Raw genomic sequence first — 9,688 nt, 5'->3', positions numbered from 1 at the left:
AAATAACAATTGAAAACAATAAAATTACAATAGCTTTGTTTGTTAAATAAATAAAAATGTTATACCGGTTCTCAAGTATATATTTTCATATTGCAGGTCTTGTTGCAGGTCTAGAAATGTTTTGCAATAAAAATTTGATTTCAAAAAAATTAAAGGGAACAAAAACTTTTGCTTATAATTTTACTCGGAGAATGGCTGGATTCATTTGAGCGTGTACAGTTTTGTTTATAATTAGTGAAGAGATGAAAATAATGACTGCATGGTGCAGAAAGTGTTTTTTTTTTCATTGCAGTTTCTGCTGCTGGGAAAGCGGTAGATCACTATGGCTTCTGTACCGTGGTGAGTATCTAAAGTGTTGAAGCGCGTTAGGGCATCATTACTGGGCGCGAGTATTTTGATCACTCTCACATGTACTGTCATTTTAGATTAGTCACTCTTTTTCGCATCGGTCACTATTTTCGGTATTTTCGGTTATCATTTCGGTGGCTGCATTCCGTATCGATGACGTTCGACGTTTGATAGTTCATCAAATAGTAGCGCTGTTATTTGGTCAATTTGGTCACCTGTCAGCTGCGCTATTGTCTTAGCAGCGCGTTTAGTAGCGACCGGTAAAGTCATGTAATGATACTGCGTTGACATACGGTTTATACTCACCACCGGTAATCGTAATCTTATACTACAAAAGTTTAATGTGCATAATGAACGCAGTGGTTCATCCCGAACAAAAAATAAATGAAAATTTTATCATCATAATACCTGATGACATGCCTGGTAACATGTATCCTTGTTCCTTTACAGAAATGAAGCTTATGATAAATAAAATACTGCTGCTTGCTGGTCACTGATTGAAGATCGTTCAGTGGCTACCATTGGCCAATCTCACCAACGGGATGTAATAAGAACTGATGCAGGTAATTTTTTCTTTTCTTCTCGACGTATTTTTTATAATAAAACTGACATTCTTTTATAATTTACATTTTTCACAGGTTTATATTTATATGTATTGTCTATTCGGAACAAAGTTAGTACGCTTTTTAAACCGATGTTGGATTTTTCTCCAGATACAGACAACCCACTTAACTTTGGAAGTAGTGCGCTGGATTCGTCTGAAGATATGCTAAACAACCGGAGGAAAATAAAATAATTTGTAAAACAATTAATTGTATTGTATTTTTATTGTAATATTGGAGTATAATGTATTCTAAATCCTGTTGTATTTCTATTGTAAAACAATAGAAACAGTAATTGAAAATATTTAAAACACAATGTTTTCTATTGTTTTGTCGCTCGAAATCATCCCATTGAAGAACCGTAAAATCAATTGTTTTGCTCCGAATTTTGTATGGAAAATTTTCGATTTTTTTATTGTAAAGATACATAACAACCCCCCTTTTTAATTGTAAAAGTCCCATTTACCATTCATTTTATCGTGGAAAACCATTATTTCTCATGTGATTTTATTGTCAAAATTCCATTATATTCAATGGTAAAAATTATGTTTTAAATGGTGTTGTAACAATAAAATTTATGATATTTTAATGATATTTTTTATCCGGGGACTGCTTCCCCGATAGACCTTTTGTACATGTTTTCAACTCACACATAAATAATACTGTCAAAACTTGCATTTGACAATAAAAAATTCAGCCAAAAGCTCTATTTTTTGACATCGGTGCACTCACACAAACAATCGACATTAATTGTCAAAAATCAGGGTTACCAACTTTATAACTTTCCCCTTGTCGCCGAGTCTGGCGCTGAGTGCTCGGCGCGGAAACCCAAAGGTGGGAATAAAATTTTGGGATTTATGCGCAATATTTTCAACTAGACAACCATCTAAAACAATTAAAATAGCTTTATTGAAAGTGTTGTTCAAATATGTACCACTTGCCCCATGCATGTTAAAAGTCAGGGGCAAATGAAAATGGCAGATTTTGGCCTTAATGAAAAAAATTAAATCTTGTTGGATGTCACACAATTATTTAATTGCTCAAAATATTCACTCTCTACATAAATGATAAATTTAGAAACGACTATTTAGTTGGAAATCCATTGAATTAAAATAAAAGTAATAGATTTTCCCGGTAGTTTAAAGTCATGATCAAGCAATAGCATTAGTATGGTGCCTCGAATGGTTTAGATTCCGAATATTTTTGTGTAGGGGGAATTCGTTTATAATTCTGCTTCATCTTCCTAGAACATTGTTACCATTGAAAACGTTCACCGATTCATCTGCAGTCGTAGCACCGACGAACCGACGTGTCACCCCATAGAAAATAATTCAAATTTGCTGCCCACGACGCCATGCTGGAAAATCATCGAACACTACCGCCACCCCCATAATGGCTCGCGAAGTTTCCATAGCTCAGCCACCAACCTACGTGTACTAACATTGCAGCGGAGTTGTGTCTTAGCTCATTTGACAGGAGCGATCGCCCGCAAAAGCGAATGACCGGTAAAAAGTGTGAAACAATCAAAGAGCGCCAGTGACACGTCGGTTCGTCGGTGGTCATAGTATCCACTTACCCCGTATTTTCACTTGCCCCGGGGTACCTTGTACAGTAGCCGTTCGATAACTGCAAAATGTTTACTTTTCAGTTATCGAATGTCGTTCGATAACTGCAACGCATTCTAGACGTCAAACGGTTGTCAATCGACGTCAGATGCAATAAAAGTGCATCTAAATGTGCAGCGTAATGCAGCTGTCATTGAGTCTGACATCAGTTTGAAGTTTAGCGGTCCGATAACTGGAAAACTGTTGCAACTATCGAATTGCAGTTAAAAAGCATTGCATTTAAATGACTTGCAGTTATCGAACGTCTACTGTATATTAATTCCAATAAAATACAAAAAAAGAAAAGCCATTGAATCAATAAATAAATATATACTGTAGGGTCATGGGTTCGAGTCCCATCGAAGAGAAAGTGGTTACCTCCAATACATTTTCCAAATCAATATCTTCCACATAACGTACATATTCACATATGAGTTTCATAACATTGTAAATAAATATGTTTGAATCAAACATAATTTTCTTGTAGAATCAGCAATATTATTGTAACCGAACGAAGCTTTCAAAAAGCTCGTTAAGCTGTTGCCACCGAAGCTTTGCAATCGCAGAGTCGATGGTTGCAAGGATGGGTTGTGCTCTCCTGTGAGTTTTTTTAGATGGTCGAGGCCAATCAAACTGACATTGGCTCCTGTATCAAGGTCACAAAGAACTGACTTCCACGATTTCGTAAACTTGATGTCCAACTCTGCAACAACACCACCCCCGTCGACTGAATTGTCGAATATTCTGCCTATGTGGTATTCCTGCATGTTTACTTTCTTCTGATGACTCTCCATTTTCGGAGACTTCGTCTTCCGAGGTGCATTCCTCCTTTACTTCCCGGATGCTCCGCGACCGTCGGTTCTTCTGCTTTGCTGCTGCACGGCACACCTTTTCGAAATAGTTCATCCCGTTACATTAGTAACAACGTTTTCCCAAGGCAGGACACGTCCCTTTCGAGAATTCATGGGCATCTCCACAGAATTTGCATCTTGGTGAATTGACCTGCTTCTAACGAGCTATTCCTTTGGCAATTTTGCTGACCTCTGCCTCCGGGGTGACATACGTCAACTCGTGTGATCTTTTCTCTGTTATCTCTTCTGCACGACATAGGTCTACTGCTTTATCCAAGGTTATATTCGGATATTGTTAGCATCTTCGTTCGCAAATGCTGCCACCTGTTGGCAGTGACCAACTTGTACGCCATTAGTTTCGATTCAAGGTTTCCGAGTCTAGCAACTTTTTCCAAACCCTTAAGACGGGAACAAAAGTCATCAACATTCTCTCGGGGTGCTTGAACCGCCGAAAAAAAATCCAATCTGTCGATAATTATATTACGTTTTGCTACAACTTTGGCCTTTATCGCTCGCAGAGCCGATTGCGTATCAGCAGCTTCCGCAGGAGTGAGTTCGAAGCTGCGTTACTTCTTCCTAGCAGGTTCACCAATAATAGTCAGCAGAAAGCTGACTTTCTTAGCGTTGTCCGCGGGTGGCCAATCCTCCATACCTGTCGCCTTGACGTATAGTCTTCCCAGCTCTTGACGAAGAAATCATAATTCTCCTCCATGTCGCCATCCAATGCCAGTGGCGACAATAGAGGTATTAAACTATAGAGGAACATTGTCGCTGTCATCACTGGCGAAACATCTTTTGCTGGCGAGGGTAGGGCACTAATATCAACAAAGGAAAAATCAATACGTTTTGACAGATAGGTACCCAACATGTTTAGGGACGATAACAAAGGGAACCGCAGCGACAATCGTCCTCTATAGTTTATTACCTCTATTGTGGCGACGGCTGTGGAACAGGGACGCTTGTTGCTAATGAGCGCTGCTGCACATGACGAAGCTGCGCTTGTAATGATGCTGTAGTTGCTGTTGCAACAGATGTTGCCGTTGCATTTACTGACTGCATCAATTGGTTAAACATGTTAACCTGGTGATCTAGAAACATTTTAAACTGATTGGAATCCATGTCGATGAGGACGAGTCATTTTTTTCATCTCACTGAAAAAACAAAACAAAATGGCCAACGTGAGGCCGTACTTCGGTTCCGCGATTTTTTCGATCGATTTATCCGCAATATACACCAATGACCCCGGAATTAAATTATTCGAAACTCGCGCCGACTTCTGAAACCATGTTTTAATAATTAACGAGACATGGTTTGAACTGTTAAAACGTATACTTTATTAGAACATAACTGTAGAAAGTGTGTCGGTGATCCTTTACACTTCGTACTCAAGATGTACTGTCGCCGTGCATCGTGAGAGGCGGATTGTTGACGGGGGAGAGACTACTGCAATGAGTGCCTTACGAGGGGTCGCTACATATTACAACATTCTGAATGAACTTACCTATTTTCGCACATCAGATGAACGGATAACAATCACACTATGTTAGCTAACATACACAGAGAAACAGACGTCTGACTTAGAAGAAAATGCAATAAAAATATCGTCACGGAAACATTGTCGCCCAATGCTAAAATCATTGTGTGTGGTCAAGCGGCAACCAGATGGCGGTAGTGCGCAGACGTCAAACACAAGCAAAATCGATGGAAGCGCCATCGATGGCCGATTGACCAACTACAAAAAATTAAATCAACTGTTAAAAAGGTGAACGATGTAACATGTGTTGAGTGAGACGTCTGTTTTTCTGTGTAACATATTTATTTCGCAATTTCCATTAGTATAGACTTATGCAGGGGTTCATCGAATTCACTCACCCAAAGGATTTTGACATTTGAGCGGGTCGTCTTCTCGAACAAAAGTTCATTTTGCGTTCATTGTGCGACCCGCTCAAACGTCATAATTTCTTGGGGGAGTTCATTTTGCGTTAATCTATAGCGACACGATTAACCAAAACTTTTTTGAACAATATTGAAGGCACCGTTGCCGAATAGCGGCATGCGATTTTGATTCATAGTAGCAGGAGAAAATTGAAAATCAAAACATTCCTAACGATAACCCGAAGTAAATAACTCGATTATATTGTCATTTGCTCATATAATAATCCGATGATATAATGGACCAGGATCGCTTATTCTATTCGAAGAACTTTAGGGATCATTTCATGCGGATAGTTTTTAGTCTATTTATTTCATCATAACTCAGACAAAAAGTATTGCAAAAAGTATTTTATCTGAAATATGGTATGGGAAAAGCGTTTTTGTTTTACTCGGGAAGTTGCACACGCTTAAAATGACTTACATATTTTTGTGTTCCGTTCACACAAAACGGGCCTCTCCTGGAACAACTCATATTATGAGTAACTAAGATGTTACTCATTTTTGTGTAACCGATGGCCGATGATTTTCGGTGAGTTCATTTTACACAGCGAGAGAGCAGTCGGAAATCGAACCTAACCTCAATTGTTAATGTTAAAGTAAGCCAACTTTTCCATACTTATTCGGAGGCTTCTCCAATCGTTTCGATCAACAAAACAAAGTGCGATGATTGTATTCGCACTTTTTTTTGTTTCGCCATCAAAACAAAAGGAAAAACCTCCGAAAAAGTACGATTTCTTGCAGCACATTCTGCACACGTTCGCCATCATATCGACCCGAAGGGACTTTGACAGTTCGAGGCAAACTCACTTACACATATCATGCACATGTGAGACAGTACACAGCGACTGCTTATGATTCACACAAAATTTTCACTCATAGTGAGAGTTGGCCAAGGCGTCGCCGTGATGTGTGAAAGCTACTCATGCGATGTGTACTTGACTTTAAGCGTGCAACACGTGAGAGTGTTGAGAGGATTCACAACACACGCTTAAAATGACTTACATATTTTTGTGTTCCGTTCACACAAAACGGGCCTCTCCTGGAACAACTCATATTATGAGTAACTAAGATGTTACTCATTTTTGTGTAACCGATGGCCGATGATTTTCGGTGAGTTCATTTTACACAGCGAGAGAGCAGTCGGAAATCGAACCTAACCTCAATTGTTAATGTTAAAGTAAGCCAACTTTTCCATACTTATTCGGAGGCTTCTCCAATCGTTTCGATCAACAAAACAAAGTGCGATGATTGTATTCGCACTTTTTTTTTGTTTCGCCATCAAAACAAAAGGAAAAACCTCCGAAAAGTACGATTTCTTGCAGCACACGTTTGCCTTCTTAGCGACCCGAAGGGACTTCGACAGTTCGAGGCAAACTCACTTACACATATCATGCACATGTGAGACAGTACACAGCGACTGCTTATGATTCACACAAAATTTCACTCATAGTGAGAGTTGGCCAAAGGCGTCGCCGTGATGTGTGAAAGCTACTCATGCGATGTGTACTTGACTTTAAGCGATGCAACACGTGAGAGTGTTGAGAGGATTCACAACACACGCTTAAAATGACTTACATATTTTTGTGTTCCGTTCACACAAAACGGGCCTCTCCTGGAACAACTCATATTATGAGTAACTAAGATGTTACTCATTTTTGTGTAACCGATGGCCGATGATTTTCGGTGAGTTCATTTTACACAGCGAGAGAGCAGTCGGAAATCGAACCTAACCTCAATTGTTAATGTTAAAGTAAGCCAACTTTTCCATACTTATTCGGAGGCTTCTCCAATCGTTTCGATCAACAAAACAAAGTGCGATGATTGTAAAAACCTCCGAAAAAGTACGATTTCTTGCAGCACATTCTGCACACGTTCGCCATCATAGCGACCCGAAGGGACTTTGACAGTTCGAGGCAAACTCACTTACACATATCATGCACATGTGAGACAGTACACAGCGACTGCTTATGATTCACACAAAATTTTCACTCATAGTGAGAGTTGGCCAAGGCGTCGCCGTGATGCGTGAAAGCTATTCATGCGATGTGTACTTGACTTTAAGCGTGCAGCTGATCGATATAGAGAGGAGTGGTGTCAGACGCAAGATTTTTTTGACGTAGGACTACTTCTGTGTTTTCTATATTGGGGTACACTTTACGATTGCGAAAATCGGGGACCGTCACGAAAATATGATAGACTTTAAACTTTAATATCTAAGCCGTTTCTCGATGGATTTTCAATTTTTTTGGACCATTCGATCAAGGATGAGTCAACGCTTCTTTGTATTTATTTGAAAATACTGATTTTCAACTATTTATTATCGATAATTGATAAAAAGTTTAGAAATAGGTAAACTAACCAATCACGTACATGCATCACTAGCACAGACATCAAAAATCAATCACTTGCGGGTTTGGATCTAATCCTCAGTTTGAACAAGATTTCACGCATAGCAGACGCATCAAAGCGATTGTAGCGGAGCGGACACAGCATCATGGAGGCGCTAATAACAGTTTCAAAGAAAATCCATCGCATTGGTGGTGGTGCTCGAAGTGTTGCTGCAGATCATTCAACCTCAACGAACCAGAATTTCATATGAAGAAAAGGTTGACCATAAAAATAGCACTGTGGCGATCCCGCACCAAATTATCAAAATTTATTACAAATTGTGGTGTCAGTTAGTTGGAAAGGAACATTGGGAATAGAAAATTGGTTCTTCTCAGGACCAACATTTTATAAAAAGAAAGAGTTAATTGCGAAAATACACTGTTTCGGTGGCATCGGGTTTGGCGCGGTAGTTTGGTTGCTGATAGTGATCCCATCCATTAAAAGTCACTACATCATCTCCCTCCGACGCGCTATCAAATTCGCTATTTACGATTGAGTTTTGAACTTTGAAGAAAGTTTATTTCGGATCAACTTTCTTTTGTATAAAATCCATGAAAACTATCTACCTACAGCAACTACCCATTAGTGAACGTCGCTTGGACAGACATCATCTCCCTCCGACGCGCTATCAAATTCGCTATTTACGATTGATCTCATACCCAAATTCAGAATCTTTCGAGAAAGTTTCATTGGATTCTTAGAATTCATAACTCTCCGAACGGTCCGTTGTCTGTGGAAACCCGATCGAACTGGCTCGCGCGCATATCGGAAAAGCAGCTTTTCTTATATCTAATGAAGTAATCCCATTAGCCCCGCCCTTCGTTAATTGTTATGAGTGCACATTATATTTACACTATATCAGCTCTCAAAGGGCGGGGCTTACGGGTTTAATTTATTAAATACAAGAAAGCTGCTGTTCGATAGCGCGAGCCATTTTGATCGAGATTCCACAGAAGGCGGTTCGACATCGGATGCAGCGAAGCGGACACAGCAGCACGAAGTGGGTGGCAGTGTGGCAATGCTGCAAATTTACACAAGCGATTGGATGCAGTTAGTGATTGGAATGGGAATTGGGAAAAGAAAATCGGTTCTTCTCAGGACCAACATTTTACGAAAAGGAAGAGGTAATTGCGAAAATGGACTGTTTCGGTGGCATTTGGTTTGGCGTGGTAACTTGGTTGTTGTTAGTGATCCCATTCATTAAAATTCACTACATCATCTCCCTCCGACGCGCTATCAAATTCGCTATTTACGATTGAGTTTTGAACTTTGAAGAAAGTTTATTTCGGATAGTCGGATCAACTTTCTTTTGTATAGAATCAATAAAGTCGCCACCTTTGTGAAAACTATCTACCTACAGCAACTACCCATAAGTGAACGTCGCTTGAATAGACAGATGCCAATAGATAATGTTTGGTAATATGAAGAAACTTTGTCTTGAGTCGAATTTCTGTTGTCATTCCTCGCAACAATACGCATCTTAGATAAACAACATCTCATAACCAATTTCAGAATCTTCCGAGAAAGTTTCATTGGATTCTTAGAATTCATAATTCTCCGAACGGTCCGTTGTTTGTGGAAACCCGATCGAACTGGCTCGCGCGCGCGGAAAAGCAGCTTTCTTATATCTAATGAAGTAATCCCATTAGCCCCGCCCCTTCATTAATTGTTATGAGTGCACATTATATTTACACTATATCAGCTCACAAAAGGGCGGGGCTTACGGGTTTAATTTATTAAATACAAGAAAGCTGCTGTTCGGCGCGCGCGAGCCATTTTGATCGAGATTCCACAGAAGGCGGTTCGACATCGGATGCAGCGAAGCGGACACAGCAGCACGAAGTGGGTGGCAGTGTGGCAATGCTGCAAATTTACACAAGCGATTGGATGCAGTTAGTGATTGGAATGGGAATTGGGAAAAGAAAATAGGTTTTTCTCAGGACCAACATTTTACGAAAAG

At 39.8% G+C, this 9,688-nt stretch overlaps 1 long non-coding RNA gene across 1 annotated transcript; it reads left to right on the top strand.

Annotated features, from left to right (window-relative positions):
* Positions 1-244: 244 nt before the first annotated feature.
* Positions 245-1,126, top strand: LOC134220814 (uncharacterized). Its single transcript, XR_009982065.1, has 3 exons — positions 245-339; positions 799-911; positions 987-1,126. It is a non-coding gene; the product is annotated as an uncharacterized LOC134220814 (long non-coding RNA).
* The last annotated feature ends 8,562 nt before the right edge of the window (positions 1,127-9,688 follow it).

Source organism: Armigeres subalbatus, chromosome 3, assembly GCF_024139115.2.
Source record: "Armigeres subalbatus isolate Guangzhou_Male chromosome 3, GZ_Asu_2, whole genome shotgun sequence".
Lineage (NCBI taxonomy): Eukaryota > Metazoa > Arthropoda > Insecta > Diptera > Culicidae > Armigeres > Armigeres subalbatus.
The sequence above is the reverse complement of the archived record's forward strand: the minus strand, read 5'-3'. Positions and strand labels throughout refer to the sequence as shown.